This window comes from Aethalodelphis obliquidens, unplaced genomic scaffold (genome assembly GCF_003676395.1).
Source record: "Aethalodelphis obliquidens isolate GAN/ISIS:26980383/991018 unplaced genomic scaffold, ASM367639v1 scaffold51, whole genome shotgun sequence".
Classification (NCBI taxonomy): Eukaryota; Metazoa; Chordata; class Mammalia; order Artiodactyla; family Delphinidae; genus Aethalodelphis; species Aethalodelphis obliquidens.
The window spans coordinates 9,363,408-9,383,746 of record NW_020837995.1 but is presented as its reverse complement, the minus strand read 5'-3'; the positions used below and the strand labels follow the sequence as shown (position 1 = coordinate 9,383,746).

General features: G+C 40.3%; 1 protein-coding gene and 1 pseudogene across 1 annotated transcript in view; one reads left to right on the top strand and one right to left on the bottom strand.

The window, feature by feature from the left end:
- Positions 1-19,162, bottom strand: part of MGA (MAX dimerization protein MGA) — a 153,810-nt gene extending 134,648 nt beyond the window's left edge. The window contains exon 1 of the mRNA XM_027083978.1: positions 19,075-19,162. The gene's annotated coding sequence lies outside the window, so the exon portion shown is untranslated. The remainder of the gene's footprint in view (positions 1-19,074) is intronic.
- On the top strand, positions 1,566-4,437 carry LOC113608056 (60S ribosomal protein L10a pseudogene; annotated as a pseudogene).
- Positions 19,163-20,339: the final 1,177 nt, after the last annotated feature.

Genomic DNA, 20,339 nt, shown 5'->3' with positions numbered 1-20,339 from the left:
CAACGGGAGAGGCCACAACAGTGAGAGGCCCACGTACCGAAAAATAAATAAATAAATAAATAAAAATGTTTAAACAAATAGTAATTAATTTTTATAATGATTCTCTATTTTCCATAAAGATGACACAAGAATGTCTGTTCCTAGCCACATCTTTACTAGCATGCCACTCAGAAGGCAGAGTATACTCAAGAAACAGAATTAAGGAGAACTTGAGAAAATAAAGTATGCTTCTGCATGAAAATATTTCAATCTGGAAAAATCTGCTTTTTTCAAATCTACTATTTCAAAATGGCACTGTGGTTACCTCTATTGATCTAATTATCTTAAATTCTTACTGGCAATATAAAATGCTGGTTGCAAGAACTAGAACTATTTAAAATAAAAGCGCAGTTACAACACTTTAAAAAGAACTGGGAAGTAACCTGCAGTGCTGAAAAGCTTTCATTTTGAAAATATAAATACAGTTAACAGCGTGGAAAACAGTCTGATTGACACTAACATGCATAATCCTGGGAGGAGGAGGAGAAACGTACATGTGTACTCTGACCTCTCTTTCCAAATTTAGTGAGTGCAACTTGCGACAAAATTCTTATGATTTTCCAACCTCTATATTAGGCTCAGGGCTATGGACTATCCCATTCCCACTCCTTAATCCTAAAGCCCTAGAGTATCACTTCAAGCTATCCCACACTTTGTCTATGAAATCAAGACTCCACAGTTCCAGGAAAAGTTCCAGGAGGTAGTTATGGGCTGTCAAAACACTGCAAAAGGCATTTCAGTTTGTAAAATATTGATGATGTTGATGATAATAGCAACAAATATTTACTAAGTGCTTACTATATGCCAAGCATTGTTTTCAGCACTTTACATTCTTATCAATTCTCACAGCAAGCCTAAAGTAGACATTACTATCTCCACTGTACTGAGGAGGAAAGTGATGAGAAAGTGGTGGGAACAAGACGCCTTCACAAAGGGAGGGGGGAAAAAATGACTGGTTTAAAAAAAGGAACACGAGGGCTTCCCTGGTGGCGCAGTGGTTGAGAGTCCGCCTGCCGAAGCAGGGGATGCGGGTTCGTGCCCCGGCCTCCTATTCTATTTTCTTAGATGGTAAAGGTGGTGGGTATATGATAGGGATCATCAAACTACTAGGTCTGATGCCCACTTTTGTAAATAGTTTTACTGGAACACGGTCACATCCATTCATTTATGTATTGTCTGTGGCTGGTTTTGAGATACAATAGCACAGATGAGTTGTTAAGGCAGAGACCCTCTGGCCCACAAAGCCTAAAATATTTATTATCTGGACCTTTACAGAAAAAATTTGCCAGCACCTGGTCTATGAATATAAGAAACAATGATGGCCATGAAAAATGGAGGGCTGGGATTCCCTGGTGGCACAGCGGTTGAGAGTCCGCCTGCCGATGCGGGGGACGTGGGTTCGTGCCACGGTCCGGGAGGATCCCACGTGCCGCGAAGCGGCTGGGGCCATGAGCCATGGCCGCTGAGCCTGCGCGTCCGGAGCCTGCGCTCCGCGGCAAGAGAGGCCACAGCAGTGAGAGGCCCGCGTACCGCCAAAAAACAAAAAAAAAAAGAGGAGAGCTGATGGCAGTTGATAAGCATTTGGAAAATAATGGTAAGACTGCAATGGCTCACTTTCCTGGAAAAAACAGGTTTTCAACACTATTTGAAGACAGAACCAAAAGATGAGTTTCTGATTTTTATCTAAGTACTTAACTTTCCTACCATTTCAGGAATTCTGAAGAAAGCACCTAGAAAATGTATAGTCATCATTAAAGTATTTGGAGATAATTATAAAATGTGTAGACTTTCCAGAGGTTTTGCTTCTTTTATCCTCTGGCTGCCCAACTTTTGAATGTTCTGCTACTTAGCACTTCCAATGAAGGTGGACAGTGAAAACAAAAATACATGAAAGGCAAGATGGCCAGTTCTGTTATATCAGCAGGTAAATACTTATTGGGAAAGACCTGGAAATTGTTATAATGTATTAGCAAAACTAAAGTTTTAAATACCAACAAACTAAGTTCAGTATAAGCCAACAGTGGGTCACATCTGCAAAAAACTCTAAAATGGAGGTGTGGCTCTTTTCCGCTTATCTCAGCACGAGGCACCATGAGCAGCAAAGTCTCCCGCGACACCCTCTACAAGGCAGTGCAGGAAGTCCTGCATGGGAACCAGTGAAAGTGCCAGAAGTTTTTGGAGACGGTGCAGCTTCAGATCAGCCTGAAGAACTATAACCCTCAGAAGGACAAACCCTTCTCAGGCGCCGTCAGGCTTAAGTCCACTCCCTGCCCCAAGTTCTCTATATGTGTTCTGGGGCACCAGCAGCACTGTGTGATGAGGCCAAGGCTGTGGATATCCCCCATATGGACATGAAGGCACTAAAGAAACTCAACAAGAATAAGAAACTGGTCAGGAAGCTGCCCAAGAAGTATGATGCTTTTTTGGCTTCAGAGCCTCTGATCAAGCAGATCCCACAAATTCTGGGCCCTGGCCTGAATAAGGCTGGCAAATTCCCTTCCTTGCTGACCCATAATGAGAACATGGTGGCCAAAGTTGATTAAGTGAAGTCCACGATCAAGTTCCAGATGAAGAAGGTGTTGTGTCTGGCAGTGGCTGTTGGCCACGTGAAGATGACAAGTGATGAGCCTGTGTACAACATCCACTTAGCTGTCAACTTCCTGGTGTCATTGCTCAAGAAAAATTGGCAGAACGTCCAGACTGTACATTAAGAGCACCATGGGCAAGCCCCAGCGCCTATACTAAGGCACAGCTTAATAAACCATACTCCTACCACTAAAAAAAAAATAAATAAAGTAAAATAGAGATGTGGTATCCAGATCCTGAGAAGAAAATATTCCTCTATATGCTGGACTGGCTTGCCGAAATCTGGACTAGTATATCCTGTCTGAGGCATCACCTTTTAAGAGGACCAGAAAAGGCCAACAAGGGTGTTGAGAATATGCAGAAACTATAATGTATTTTCAAAAGGTTGAAATCATTGGGAATTTCCTTTTTAATTTTTGTTTTTGTTTTAATTTAAACAAGCATTACTATAGCATTAAACATGAAAACCATCAAAAAGAAATCTCCACATTCAATTCATTAAATAATCAACAAAGATTTGTTGAAAAACTACTACAGGCCAGGCACTGTTCTAGGACAGACCAAAATCCCTGACTTCTTAGAGCTTGCATGCTAATGAAGAACACAGAAAATCAATACATAATTTCAGATACCTATAATCTTACCACTGACCATGACTTTTTATTCCTCTGAATTTCTACACACATGTGTATATATTTTTATAGGCTTTGGGGTTTTTTTCATAATTTAAAGCAGGTCTTTGCAATTTGGGTTCTACTCTTCATTTAACATTATTTTGAAAACATATTTTGCAAGTTGCTACATAGTATTTAATACGTGTTTTTCACTTTTAATGCCACAATTTACTTAATATTTCTCTACTCTTCAACACATGTTATGTCCAGCCTTTGCTATAAGTGCAACAAAGGACTAGGGTGGGAGTGATTTCCCTCTCAAGAGGAATTTGGGCAGGGTAGGCAGTGAGCTGTTAGGTTTGCAGAAGGACTTTTTTTTTTTTTTTTGCGGGGGTGGTGGTGCTACACCACACAGCTTGCAGGATCTTAGTTCCCTGACCAGGGACTGAATCCGTGCCCTTGGCAGTGAGAGCATGGAGTCCTAACCACTGGACCACCAGGAAATTCCCTGCAGGAGGACTTTAAAACTGACAGTAGGAGCCCAGAACATTAGAACTAACATGCTTAAATAATAAGGAAACAGGCCATATCCAATCACTCCAGGCAAAATCTCAAGTAGAAAAGAGAATTCTTATTGACGTGAGAGAGAGTAGAAGTACATGGGCTCTATTCAGGAACGCTGGCTGACTACTGGCAAGGAAGGAATCCTCTGGCACTATGTGATAGTGCACTACCAAGCCCGGAGAAACTTTTCTCAAATTCCTTGTAAGTCTTCTGTAAGAAATTAAAAGCATGAGGCTAACCTTTCGGAAACTTAATAGGAACTTCAGTGGTATCAGGAGAAGCAAACAGGACAATAAGTGCAGTTATAAGGTCAACACTGATAATCCCAAAGGCACCACTGAGGTCAGCTCTTGAGAAGATCACACAGGAACACCGGCTGCACATTAAGGCCACCAGGCAGTAAAGGTTTGTGCAGCACAGCCAATTGCAGCAGAACCAAAAACTCAACATCTACAGGACAGTCACGAGCCAGTGAACCAGAATTTGGAAGGATTTGGTGATAATCAGTCTCAAAATCAAAGACGATTTTCATTATCATTGCCTAGAAAATTTAAGATGTAGGGGTAGGAACTTCCCTGCTGGCGCAGTGGTTAAGAATCCGCCTGCCACAGGAATAAAGACGCAGACACAGAGAATGGACTTGAGGACCCAGGGAGGGGGAAGGGTAAGCTGGGACGAAGTGAAAGAGTGGCATGGACATATATACACTACCAAATGTAAAACAGATAGCTAGTGGGAAGCAGCCGCATAGCACATGGAGATCAGCTTTGTGTCCACCTAGAGAGGCAGGACAGGGAGGGTGGGAGGGAGATGCAAGAGGGAGAAGATATGGGGATGTATGTATATGTATAACTGATTCACTTTGTTATACAGCAGAAACTAACACACCATTGTAAAGCAATTATACTCCAATAAAGATGTTAAAAAGAAAAAAAAAAGAATTCACCTGCCAATGCAGGGGACATGGGTTGAATTCCTGGTCCGGGAAGATCCCACATGCCGCAGAGCAAATAAGCCTGTGAGCCGCAACTACTGATGAGCCTGTGTTCTGGAGCCCGCGAGCCACAACTACTGAGCCCAAAGGCCGCCGCTACTGAAGCCTACGCACCCTAGAGCCTGTGCTCTGCAACAAGAGAAGCCACCACAATAAGAAGCACGCGCACCACAACAGAGAATAGCCCCCCCTCGCCGCAACTAGATAAGGCCCGCGCGCAGCAACGAAGACCCAACACAGCCAAAAATAAATAAATAAATAAATTTATTTTTTAAAAAATGATATGGGGTAGATTATGAAGATAATTTAAAGAATCACTTGAAGGTTGTCATGAAAGCAGATATAGACTATTCCATATATTCTAGAGGGTCCTGGAATGGAAGTTTCTATAGAAGGTTTCATATCAGCATAAGGAATAACCTTCTGACCTCTAAAACTACCCAACAATGAAACAAGTTTCCTCATGAAGTGGTAAAGCTCCCTGTTACCAGATTTATTTAGCAAAAACTGATCAATTTTGTGGCTTCTATAAAGGAGAATCTGAATTTGACTGGGGTTTTTTGTGGTTGTTCTTTACCAAATATCTTTAATTGAATTTTTGTTTTTATCAAAGTTAGCCATGAACATAAAGAGTTGAATAAGTACAAAGGCTTATTACAAAAAACAATGGTCCTTGGGCTTCCCTGGTGGTGCAGTGGTTAAGAATCTGCCTGCCAATGCAGGGGACACGGGTTCAAGCCCTGGCCCAGGAAGATCCCACATGCCGCGGAGCAACAAGGCCCATGCACCACAACTACTGAGCCTGCACTCTAGAGCCCGGGAGCCACAACTACTGAGGCCATGTGCCACAACTACTGAAGCTCACGCACCTAGAGCCCATGCTCCACAACAAGAGAAGCCACCGCAATGAGACGCCCGCACACCACAACGAAGAATAGCCCCCGCTCGCTGCAACTAGAGAAAGCCCATGTGCGGCAACGAAGACCAACGCAGCCAAAACTAAAATAAATAAAATAAATAAATAATAAAATAAAATAAATAAATTTATTTTTTTAAAAAAATGGTCCTCCACCCCAACAATTTCCCAACTCCAAGGGGCAAAAATTTTCAACTTTTGTGAATGAATCTTCTGCCATATACCTCCATATCACAATATGCTTTTTCCATTTCTTTTCTCCAGTTTTAGGCACTATTAACTTCCCATTATAGATCAGATTTACCTCTCCTTCCACTTCATATTTCCATACATGTGCACACTTCCCATCCCCCAGGCTTTCCAATATAATTATATAATTCTAATTAGATAAATACTCAACGTTCATATAGATCCTATTCAGAGCTGACCACATAACACACTTATTAGAAAGGGTAGGGTAGGCTAACAAACTGATCTCAAAATATTACCCTGGTGAGTGAATATTCAGGTCATTAGTTAAGCCAATTCTCTTCCAGAGTCATTCTAGGACTCAGGTTGACAGCAGTTCCGCCATCTTGAGTACAAGGCTTCCAAGGTTGTCCCTGATGTTGGATCCCAGATAGCCAGGAGAGGCGGACAAAGAGGAACACATGAAGGACGTCAGGCCCATTTCCAGTCACATTCCACTAGAGAAAATTTAAGTCATTGTGGTCTCATCAAACTGCAAAGGAGACTGGGGGATTCTGACTAGCAATGCACACCAAGGAGAGAGCAGATGTGAATAGACAGTTAGCGGTCTTTGCCACATATACCATGATTACTTTTCCTCAAAAAAAATTAGTGGAAAAAAAATTGCAACAGACCTTAGAAACAGTCAAGGAATGAAAAGATATAAGGGTAAATAAATCAGTTAAGTAAATCTAAAGGAAAGTTAATGAACATTCCCCAAGAGAGAAAAATTAAAAGATGATTAATTCATTCAAGAAACACTGTGCTCTATTATGTACCATGCTCTGTGCTAAGTACTAGGGAAACAATAAAAAACATATAGACTAAAAATAAATAAATAAAACAAAACATCGACTAAATGCAATGTAGTATCCTCAAGTGCATCCAGAAACATAATAAGGACATTAATGGAAAAACTAATAAAATCCAAATAAAGTCTGCAGTTTACTTAATAGTACCAATGTTGGTTTCTCAGTTTTGACAAACGTAGCCTGGTAATGTAAGATGTTAACATTAGAGAAAACTGGGTGAGGAGTAGCAAGAAACTCTATATAATCCTTGCAACTTCTCTATAAATCTAAAATTATTCCCCAAAACAGTTTATTTTAAAAAACTCAGCCATAATGATGAAGGCATTGAACTTCCTCTAAAAACTAAATATAGAATTACCATATTCAATGTGAATTATATCATTTAGAGAAGAGCTAACACCTATCCTTCTTAAACTCTTCCAAAAAATTGCAGAGAGAGGAATACCCGCAAACTCGTTCTACAAGGCCACTATCACCCTGATACCAAAACTAGACAAAGATATCACAAAAAAAGAAAATTAGAGACCAATGTCACTCATGAACATAAACACAAAAATCCTCAACAAAATACTAGCAAACAGAATCCACAACACATTAAAAGGATCATACACCATAATCAAGTGGGATTTATCCCAGGAATGCAAGGATTCTTCAATATACACACATCAATCAATGTGATACACCATACTAACAAATTAACAAATAAAAACCATATGATCATCTCAACAGATGCAGAAAAACCCTTGACAAAATTCAACACCCATTTATGGTGTTTAAGATAAAAACTTTCCAGAAAATGGGCATAGAGGGAACCTACCTCAACATAATAAAGGTCATATATGACAAACCCACAGCAAACATCATTCTCCATGGTGAAAATCTAAAAGCATTTCCACTAAAATCAGGAACAAGACAAGGATGTCCACTCTCACCACTCTTATTAATCAACATAGTTTTGGAAGTCCTTGCCATGGCAATCAGAGAAGAAAAACAAATAAAAGGAATACAAATTGGAAAAGAAGTAAAACTGTCACTGTTTGCAGATGACATGATACTATACAGAGAAAATTCTAAAGACGGCACCAGAAAACTACTAGAACTAATCGATTAATTTGGTAAGGTTTCAGGATACAAAACTGATGCACAGAAATCTCTTGCATTCCTATACACTAACAACGAAAAGATCAGAAAGAGAAATTAAGGAAACAATCCCATTTACCATTGCAACAAAAAGAATAAAATATCTAGGAATAAACCCACCTAAGGAGGCAAAAGACCTATACTCAGAAAACTATCAAACACTGATGAAAGAAATCAAAGATGACACAAACAGATGGAGAAATATACCATGTTCTTGGATTGTAAGAATCAATATTGTGATAATGACTGTACTACCCAAAGCAATCTACAGATACAATGCAATCTCCACCAAATTACCAGTGGCATTCTCCACAGAATTAGAACAAAAAATTTTACAATTTGTATGGAAACACAAAAGACCCTGAATAGCCAAAGCAATCTTGAGAAAGAAAAACAGAGCTGGAGGAATCAGGCTCCCCAACTTCAAACTATACTACAAAGCTACAGTAATCAAGACAGTACGGTACTGGCACCAAAACAGAAATATAGATCAATGGTACGAGATAGAAAGCCCAGAGATAAACCACGCACACATGGGCACCTAATTTATGACAAAGGAGGCAAGAACATACAATGAAGAAAAGACAGCCTCTTCAATAAGTGGTGCTGGGTGCTTCCCTGGTGGCGCAGTGGTTGAGAGTCCGCTTGCCAATGCAGGGGACGCGGGTTCGTGCCCCGGTCCGGGGGGATCCCACATGCCGCAGAGCAGCTAGGCCCGTGAGCCATGGCTGCTGAGCCTGCGCGTCCGGAGCCTGTGCTCCACCACGGGAGAGGCCACAACAGTGAGAGGCCCACGTACCGCAAAAAAAAAAAAAAAAAGAAAGAAAATACAAACAGGGCTTCCCTGATGGCGTAGTGGTTAAGAATCCACCTGTCAATGCAGGAGACACGTGTTTGGGCCCTAGTCCGGGAAGATCCCACATGCCGTGGAGCAACTAAGCCCGTGCACCACAACTACTGAGCCTGTGCTCTAGAGCCCACAAGCCATGACTACTGATCCCACGTGCCACAACTATTGAAGCCCGCGTGCCTAGAGCCCGTGCTCCGCAATAAGAGAAGCCACTGCGATGAGAAGCCGGCACATCACAGAGAGTAGCCCCCACTCGCCGCAACTAGGGAAAGCCCACACGCAGCAACCAAGACCCAATGCAGCCAATAAATAAATAAATAAACTGAAAAAATATATATATATATACACAAACAATAAATGCTGGAGAGGGTGTGGAAAAAAGGGAACCCTCTTGCACTGTTGGCTGGAATGTAAATTGATACAGCCACTGTGGAAAACGGTATGGAGGTTCCTTAAAAACCTAAAAACAGAACTACCATATGACCCAGCAATCCCACTACTGGTTATATACCCTGAAAAAAACATAATTCAAAAGGACACATGTACCCCAATGTTCACTGCAGCACTGTTTACAATAGCCAGGACATGGAAACAACCTAAATGTCCAACGACAGATGAATGGATAAAGAAGATGTGGTACATATATACAATGGAATATTACTCAGCCATAAAAATGAATGAAATTGGGTCATTTGTAGAGATATGGATGGACCTAGAGTGTGTCATACAGAGTGAAGTAAGCCAGAAAGAAAAAAACATATATCAAATTAATGCATATATGTGGAATCTAGAAAAATGGTACAGATGAACCTATTTGCAGGGCAGGAATAGAGACAAAGAAGTAGAGAACGGACATGTGGACACAGCGTGGGAAGGCAAGGGTGGGACGAATTGGGACATTAGAATTGACATATATACACTACCATACATAAAATATATAGCTAGTGGGAATATGCTATAAAGCACAGGAAGCTCAGCTCGTGCTCTGTGACGACCCAGATGGGTGGGATGGGGGTGGAGGGAGGTCCAAGAGGGAAGGGATATAGGTATACATATGGCTGATTCACTTCGTTGTATAGCATAAACTAACACAACATTGTAAAGCAATTATACTCCAATTAAAAAAAGAAACTACAACAGAAAAAAATTAAAAACTTAGTCATAATGATGCAGCCATTGCAGTTCCTCAAAAAATTGAATACAAAATTACCATATGATCCAGCAATTCTACTTCTAGATATATACTCAAAAGAACTGAAAGCAGAGACTCGAAGAGATGTTTGTACATCCATGTTGATAGCAGCATTATTCACAATAGCCAAAAGCTAGAGACAACCCAAATGTCCATCAACAGATGAATGGATACACAAAAAATGTGGTATATACATATAATGGAATATTATTCAGCCTTAAAAAGAAAGGAAATTCTAAAACATGGTACAACAGAGATGAACCTTGAAGACATTAGGCTAAGTGAAATAAGCCAGTTCCACAAACACAAATATTTTGTATGATTTCACTTATGTGGGGTATCTGCAGTAGTCAAGTTAACAGAGACAGAAACAGAATGGTGTGCCAGGGACTAGGGCAAGAGGAGAATGATAAATTAGCATTTTATAGGTACAGAGTTTCAGCTTGGAGAGATGAAAACTCTGGAGATGGATGGTGGTGATGACTGCACAACAATGTGAAAATACTTAGTGCAAAGAACTGTACACTTAAAAATGGTTAAAACAGTACATTTTATATTATACGTATTTTACTATAATTTTTTTAAATAGTCAAATAAATACAGTAATAGAGGTTTGAATAGCACTTCTATCACCAGAAAAAGATGTAAAAAATTCTAACTTCCCTGAGACTATGACATCTAAAATGAGTTCTAAACAAGACAGTCATACTAGGGAAAGAAATGGAGGTGAGGGACAAGTGAATAAAGGCAGAGGTACAGAAATCGTGGCAGTCTAGAACAGGGGTCAGCAAACTACAACCCCATAGGCCATGTCCTGCCATCTTTTTTTATATAGCCCACAAACTAAGAATGCTTTTTACATTCTTTAACGGTTGAAATAAAATTTTATGACATGCAAAAATTACATGAAATTCAAATTTTAGTGTCCATAAAGTTTCCCTGCACACAGCCATGATCGATCATTTACATACTGTCGATAGCTGCCTTCATGCTACCACAGCACAGGTGAGTAGTTGTTGACAAAAACAGTAAGGCCCACAAAGCTTAAAATATTTATTATCTGGCCCTTTACAGAAAAAGTCTACCAACCCCTGGTCTAGAGGCCTGCAAGTAGTACATGTAGTATGGATAGAACAAAGATGTGTACAAGGGAGACACATGGTAAATGAGATAACCTGTAAGGTAGAGGGCTGTATGTACTAGGCTAAAGAATCTGAACTTGCCTCAACTTGATTGCATTTATTATGAGAAGCTACCAAAGAATTTTATTGAGAGTAATCTGATTAGATCCACCTTACGTAAAGACAATTATCTACTCATTTCTAAAGGTAGCTGAACTATTCATTTTATTTATTAAAAAACAAAACTTGCTAATAAAAAAAAAAAGCCTAGAAGCATACCAATAAGGTTAACAGTGGGAGTTAGCATATTTTTATTTCTTCTTTGTGCTTATCTATGTTTTTCATATCTTCTCAAATGAAAAGAAAACTGCTTTTATAATCCAAATCCCAAAATAAGTGCTTTTAAACTCATATTCATACACACACACAATTTCTTCTCTAGGTTCTATACTCTTCTACCCTCCCCCCACCGCCCAACCCCCATAGCCTCAGTTAGGAGAAAATATGTCTAAGAAAACCTACACACAGCAAAACTATATCTATCACACTTGTAAAGACTAAATGGCATTCCACCTTTTCAAATTACCTATTTGCTTTACAGACGTGAAGGAATAAAATGTTGGAAAGCAATGTACTGGCAGGGCACTCTTTTCCTATACAGGGCTTTCAACACATCAAAGAGTCAAATCAGGGATTCCCTGGTGGTCCAGTGGCTAAGATTCCATGTTCCCAATGCAGGGGGCCCAGGTTCCATCCCTGGTCGGGGAACACATGCCGCAATTAAAGATCCCACGTGCCGCAACTAAGACACAGCAAAGCCCAATAAATAAATAAATTAAAAAAAAAAAAAGATTTACTAACTTAAAAAAAATGTTTTTTAAGAGTCAAATCAATAGTATCTTTTTGAAACTAAAAATATTAAAGGACAAGTGAAAATGCAGAGCTTGCAAGTCAGGTCAAAATGTTGAAAACTGATGCAAGATAAGACTGCATATAGCTCTGAGAATATAATTATGGGCTTAAGAAATGCAAAGTCTTTGATTTATACCACAGTACTTTGCACTTACTGATATACTGTTTGTTAAGATTAAATTCCTTTTTAATGTTATGTTTCAGTTCCTTGACTAAATTGTCAGGGATTCGTGTGCAGGGAACCATGACTTTTACTTCTTTTGTGTGTCCCCCACAGCACCTCATACAGTGCCCATATATGGTGGGTGCTCAATACATGCTTACAATTGAATGACAAATTAATTAACCCTACTTGAGTGCACAGACTGAAACCCTCACACCTACAATACACACCATTAAGCCTCTCTCTGTGCAACAATTAAAAGGACATTCCTGGGCTGAGTACTGCTAATTCTACTGGATTTATTACATTAGGTTTCTCCTCTAGCAAAGAGCTCAAAGAACATGTGTAATGTTAAAATAAAATTCCTGACTCCTGAGAAGGTGGGTGGGAAAGTGGGCAAGTGGAGGAAAAATTTATTATATAATAGCTTGCCTCCAAAGAATAAGCATTATTCAACTCTAGAGATTAAACCATTCCTAAAATGTCTCTGAACTAAGACTTCTAACTGACATCATTTCATTAAACTTTGTACTGGCTAAATTCCATCACAATAAATATCATTAAAACCAACAACTCATAAAACCATTAAAAAAATCTAAATATCTCAGCTAATGATCCATATGATTGTATATTATAACATCTAGTATTATAAGATCTAGTTTTAGTTATTTACTCTCTTTCGCCAAAACAAAACTTCTAAACTTTTTCAAAGCATTAGATTGGGCATACCAAGCACTGGGGAAACAAATGAATCAAAATCAACCGACTTGGGGCTTCCCTGGTGGCGCAGTGGTTAAGAATCCGCGTGCCAATGCAGGGGACACGGGTTCAAGCTCTGGTCTGGGAAGATCCCACATGCCATAGAGCAACTAAGCCTGTGCGCCACAACTACTGAGACTGAGCTCTAAAGCCCGCGAGCCACAACTACTGAGCCCACGAGCCACAACTATTGAAGCCCATGCACCTAGAGCCCATGCTCCACAACAAGAGAAGCCACCTCAATGAGAAGCCCGCGCACCGCAACGAAGAATAACCCCCGCTCGCCGCAACTAAAGAAAGCCCACGCACAGCAATGAAGACCCAACGCAGCCAAAAATAAATTAATTAATTTTAAAAATAAATAAATAAATGTCTTTCAAAGTTTAAAAAAAAAAATCAACCAACTTTATTCTGCTATAAATTAAAGTACCAACAACAGAGCTGAGGAAGTACTGTGCATGGAAGAGCCAACTTCTATCTGTGGAAATCTGGGGAAATTATATAGCAAATTTAAGCTACACATTGAAGACTGAGTAGGAGTTTGAGGCAATAAGCAGGAAGAGGGGTAGAAAAGAGGATTCTAGGCAAATAAAGGGCTATACACATGCAGAACATGTTGGGCATGACAGGAATGATAAAGAGGAAAGAGGATAAAGAGAGAAAGGTAGGGTAGAGTTCAACAATGATAGGTCTGGTATGCTAAACTATGAAATTTGGAGTTTATGCCCCCAGGTAACGTAGAGAAGGTAGAAATCTTCAAGTAGGACAGACACAAAAACCTGAAGAATCAGTTTATGTAGCAGGAAGAGCCTAAGGTACATTACAACCATCTCAAAGGCTTTATTTAATATAACACCATATAGACACAGTAAATACTGTGCTGATGCAGACACAAAAGAAATCTAAGTGTGACTTATTCCTCTGTCCATGCTTTCAGCTTAGTCTCAGGGCTCAGTCACTGGCCCTCTTCTCACCAGAGCCAGGTTTTTAAACACCATCTATGTATTGATGACATCCCAAATGTATATTCACAGCCATGACTTTGACTCCGGGCTCTAGACTGAACAATCAACTATCTATTCCTGCATAACCAGTGAGCATCTCAAATTCAACGTATCCAACTAAACTGTTCATTTTAAACCCCAAACTAGCTCCTTCCAGTTTTCCATCTCTCTACCTGGCACTAGTTGCTCTAGCTAAAAACCTTGCAATAATCTTTGATCCCTCTTTTTCTTTCACCTCTCACAACTAATCTATCAGCAAATTCTATTGGTTCTACCTTCCACATATACCCTGAATCCAACCCCTTCTCACTGTCCCCATCACTGCCTCCCTGACCCAAAGCCACCATACTTCATCATACCATTCCAATGGCTTCCTGAATGGTCTCCTGCTGCCCCTCTTTCCTCTACAGTAGTCAAAGTAATCTTTTTAAAACATAAATTATATTGTATAATTTTTCTTCCTAAAACTGTCCAATGGATCCCACCACACTTAGAATAAAATACAAAGCCCTTCTGGTCTACAAGGCTCTATACCATCTGAGACCCACCAGCTTCCCAGTGTCATTTCCTGCCACCCTACCCTACCACTGCCACCACCACCAATTAACACTGCAGCAGTCTCCAAACTCTAGCACACTAGCCTTCCTGCACTTCCTTGAAAATTCCCAAACTGATTCTTGCCCCAGAATCTTTGCATTAGTATTCCCGCTGCTTGAAATGCTCCACATGTTAGCATGGCTTGCTCCTTATCATTGAGGTCTCTTTATCCTCAAATGTTACCTCAGAAAATCCTTACCTCGTGACCTATGTAAAAGAACCACCAAGCCTACCACCACCACTCTCTATCCAATAGTACTATTTTATTCACAGCACTTTGACAATATCTGAAATCATATTATTTATTACTTTATTGTCTATCTACTAGACTATAAATTCCCACTATAAATAAGACATTGCCTTATTCACTGCTCAATCCCTACACCTGGTATAATATACAGTAGGGCTCATTAATTATTTGTTGTTGAATGAATGAATTTACCTAATAGGCCTCACCTATCTTATTTATATTTTCATCCTGTTATGCATAATTCATGGTTACCAGGCTGTTCTTCCTAAAACAGTTTAAAGACTGTTAAAACAAGCTATACTGTACTAATGCCTTTAATTCCTTTCTATAATTAGCCCTTCCAGCAATTTGGCCAGTTATTTTTTCTTTAACTGTAACTTCTATTATTGTCTTTCTATATTATTAGCTTATCAATGTACTGTTTACTATAAATGCTATTGATAAAGATGGACAGACATGCCCAGAGTATTATAACAAATACTTCTTGTTATACCAAAAACAAGTAACAGATTATTTTTAAAAATAGAAATTACAGAAAAGCAAACATTTAAAAACCAAATTCACAGGCAGGTGATCAAGTTCAACATCAAGAGTGACAAGTCATGTTGATAGTATGTACTCTAACCCCAGTCTAATAATAAAAAAAACATCAAATCCCAACTCAGGGACATCTGACCAGTACTCCTCAAAATTATCAAGGTCATCAAAAACAAAAGTCTAAGAAACTATCATAGCCAAGAGGATCCTAAGAGAGCTAAAAGTATTGTGGTTGTGTAACGGAAGGTTCTGAGAGGCAAGAGCTTCATATGAACTCTCTGGAGATGCCTTGGAAGATCAGGCAGCCAGCTTTGTTTGCGAAGCTATGGCCATCTGGGTCACACATGCCTTATATTTGTTTTTACTTTTTCCCTACCTCACTTCCTTTTTCCCCTGACACCTTCTTCCCTGTAATATCACCCACCAACAAAGCATTAGTACATTTTAAAAAAAGTATTGTGGTATCCTAGATGGGATTCTGGAATAGAAAAAGGGTATTAGATAAAAACTAAAGAAATCTGATTAAATTATTACTTTAGTTCATAATCATGTATCTTGCTTCATTAATTACAACGCATATACCATACTAACATAACATGTTAATAATAGGGAAAACTAGGTGCTGGGTATTTGGAAACTCTCTATACTGTCTCTGCAATTTTTCTATAAACCTAAAACTGTTCCAAAAAATAACAAGTTTTTTTTATTAAATTCATCCAAAAATCCTACCATTCAAGTAAAATCACCGTTAGTTTGTTTGATATATACCATTTTAGATTTCTATATAAACAGACACATAGAGGTATATTGCTACAAAAATGTGATCACACTGCACATCATTTTATAACCTGCTTTTTACACTTAACAATATATATAATGTGCTTTCCAAGTCATTACTAGAAATCGCTATCATGTCTACTAGCTACAGAGTATGACCCTCTATGAAGGCATCTTATTTATTTAACCAATCCCCCATTATTTAACACTTAAGTTTTTCCAGTTTTTTGCTACTATAAAAAAATACTACAGGGACTTCCCTGGTGGTCCAGTGGTTAAGACTCCACGCTCCCAATGCAGGGGGCATTGATCCATCCCTGGTCAGGGAACTAAGATCCCGTATGCCACACGGCACAGCCAAAAAAAAAGAAGACAACTCTTAATGAACATTTTTGCAAACTTACCAATTACTGCCTTAATAAAGAAGAGGAGCAGCTGAGTGAAAGGACATATAGGTTATTAATGCTTTCAATAAATATAGTCAAAATGTTCTCCAGAAAGGATGTTCAAATGTAAATACCCACCAACAGCAGTGTATGAATGTGCCAATTTCCCCACTCCTATGCCAATACTAGATATTAATATTTTAACACATGTATGCTAATCTGCTGGGGGGGGTGTTGTTTTGTGTTATTTGCTTATAAGTGGAAAAGAATGTATTTTTATCTTTATTAGTTATTTTTATTTCTCTATGCGTGTGATCTACCTATTCAGGTCTTTTGACAATCTATTAGATACTCATGTCATTAATCTTCTGGGTCCAACACGCGGTGCAAATTTTTTTCCCACATTTTGCCTGGCTTTACTTATCATCGGATCCCCTACACCTGAAAAACTGCATGTCACATCGTACACACTCAATAAATATGTCAAATGAATACTAAATGAGTAAATCTGTCTTTTAACTTGATGGTGTTGTTGCCAACTACGGGTTGTTTTACGTAATAATTCTATCAATCTGCCTTTGCAATCATGCTTAGAACAGCTCATCCTATGCCAAGATTAGAAAACTGTTCACCCATTTTTGTTTTGAAAGCATAATTTTGACTTCATATTTTATATTTAATTCACCCAGATTTTAGTTTATTTACATTTTAAGGTAGGATTCCATTTTATTTTTTTCAAATGATTAGCCAATTATTCCAACACAATTTCAAAATTCTTTCTCAACATGAAATGCCACCTGTATAATACTAAATAGTCTTATATATTTCTAGATTTATTATTCTCTCCCACTGCTCTGTCTATTCCAGAGTTACCACTTATTGTATTATCATAGCTTTATTTGTATATTCACTAGTACAAGTCCCCCCCTTTAACTTTCATCTTTCAAAAATTTTTGTACTTTATAAGTTCATTCTTCCAAATGAAATTTAGAATCATTATGTCAAGTTTTCAAAAGGAATACTGGTTGGAATTATGTAAATTATCAGTCATATGACCTTGTAGAAGTTACTTAATCTCTCTGTTGCTGTTTCCTTCATTGGTAAAATGGAAATAGTAATTAACACAGGTTTGTTACAAGAAGTAAATCAATTAAGACATATAAAGTACTACACTAGAAAGATGTTAACTATTATTATAATAGTTCAAAAGTGACAACTATTATTATGATTGCTCAATAAATGTTTTCCAGATTGTACTCCCACAAAATTCAAAGGCTCTTTAAGATACGTCAAAGGGTACTATAAAGCATAAGCAATGATATGAAAAATACATAATTTATGCCTGCTTCATTTCACTAAGGCCTTGACCCTTGGTAAAATGAAGAGGTGAAACTGGAAGCTGAGAACTATAAAAAACACCAAAGGCTGGTAGCAGGAAGCCTCAAAAAATTGGCCCGCCAAGTTCATAAGACTTCTTTCTAGTTAGCGTTATGGAGCATAGGCATGTGCCCTCTAACTCCTTTTATTTCCCCATCTCCACAGTTATGACAATACTACTTATCTCTTGATTTCTTTCCAGGAAAACACACAGGGACTAGACGTCTAAAAGACAGAATACCTTTCAAATGAGATAGTGGGCAGGTACAGAGTATAAATCCTACTGCTAAATATGGACAGACATGCCCAGAATATTATAACAAGTTACCTAAATCAAGTTTCCTGTAATGATGGAGGAAGGGGGATTGTTGTGGGTTTTCTCCTGTGGGAAGACCGCCTTGTCTCATGATTATTAATCACCTGTTCGTTTTTAATTATTTTGCTATCAGCATGACACTGGGATGAGGTACAGGTCATACACCTTTTAAGGGCCTTAAAAAAAAAAAAACTCCTATACAGAGCTAAAATACGAGAAAATAGAGGCCAAGAGTGGCAACACGACTTGCTAACTGCAAAGGTAGCCAAAGGCCTACACCCGAGGTCTCCGCGTTCCCAGAACCCTACTCATTCCACCACACCACACAGCTTCTCACCAACGCTTGCCACGCTTCGAGGTGGGAGGAGTAAAAGCAGCCAGTCCGGCCAAAGCAAAGGCGCTGGAAAACCAAGGAACGGCGCAGCCGAGAGCACATGACTGGCCACGCCTCTCCCCTCCCACCCTCCACCCTCCACCCTCCCCCCTTCCACCCTCCCCCCTTCCCCGCGCCAGCAGCACGCGCTGCCAACCTCGTCATGTGACCTTCACGCGGCCCCAGCGCTCCCCCTGCTAGGCGACTCTTTCCAGCAGCCATTTTGCCGAGAACTTGTCGTCCGTGCTCACAGTGGAGCAGGACGCCACGAAAACCCGCGGCCTGACTTTACAGGCCGCACACGCGCTTCGAAAGAGTACTGGGACCTGCAGAGCAGAGCCGAACCTCACTGAACACGTCGCACCCCGGGGCGCCGGGGAAAGCTGTGGGTGCGCCTCGGAGTGCGATTGGCTGTGGCGTCCACGTGACGCCATCGCCCCCCCACCCTCTCCTTCCCCCCCACCCACAAAAACAACCAGACAGACTCTTAACACCTCGCGCCAAGTACGCGCCGCTGGGCGCGTGGGGACAGACGGGGCGCGTGGCAACCAGGGCGCCTGCGCGTACCTGCCAGAGCCGACCGGAGCGAGCCCACGCGCCGCTCCGCTCACGGGTCCGGGAATCCTCGCGCTGCTGGACCACCCGGCTAGTCATTGGCGGCCAGGTTTGGTCATGTGATCGGCTCAGGCCCGCCCCTAACCACTAATCACCTGGCACCGTGCTCGAAGCGGCGCCGAAAGTCGTTCGCACGCGGAAAGGGAGGGTAGTTAAGAGGACCTCCTTTTCAGCCGTTATGGGATTACGTTCCTAAAGGGGAAAGGAGGAAGCGGGGTCTCAAAACTAAGTAAGCTCACACCTACCGCTTTAACTTCGCGTGCCCCTCTAGGAGCCGGGAACCATCGCCCTTGGGCGCTCCCCGATGCACGCTGGGATATTTCTGGCGCCCCTCAGTGTGTTGCAGAGCATGCCGGGAGAGGCACCTCTCTCGATTTCCTGGCTCTCACCTCCCTGGTGTTCCTTTCTTGTCCCGTTGAAAGCCCCGTCCTACGGCTGGGATGGAGGCGGTTCCGGTAATTATGGGAGTGTGACTGGGTGTAACAGGCACTTTTGAGTCCCCCCTTCCCCCACTCCTTTGATCTGTGTGGTTTTAGGGAAACCGCTTAACTTTTCTTCAAGGAGCATGCATTTAGTAAGTGCCTGCTGAGTGCCTTTTTGAATATTACAAAAAAAAAAGGGTGGGGGTCTTTGCCTACAAGCAAACTATCAGAAGTTCGTGGTGGGAAGGGGAAGAATGCTAATTTAAATACAACGTACTACAAACCCTACTTGCAAGTAGAAATAATGCTTTAGAATTTGTTTGGGGATAGAAGACCAGACCTTTCTTGGTAAACATACTGCTATTGTTGGGGAAAGTGGAGGTGAGAAGAGGAGGAGGCGTTTTAAAGGGACAGGAGTTGTAGCCCTACTACATTTCTGGTTCAACATAATCTAGCTATGATGTGTTGGAACCAAGAAAAACATCATCTACTAACGCTGTGAAAAGGTGGTCTTGCATTAGAATGAGTTAATTTTGTAACGTATTCACAAAACCGACCTCCAGGACAAAAACCTGATATTCTACTCCCAATTAAAACTATGTGTTCTGCTCTAACTCCATTCGTCAGCTTTGCTGATTTCAAAACTTTGTTTTTTCTGTTAACAAAGAGATGATTAAACTGGGGGAATTTGACTAGCGCTGGTCAGACTCACAAGAATGCTGATTTATAAGCTAGAAATTAAATGTGTTAATTTATAATGTGGTTATCAAGCCAAAATACATCGTTCTGGGCACC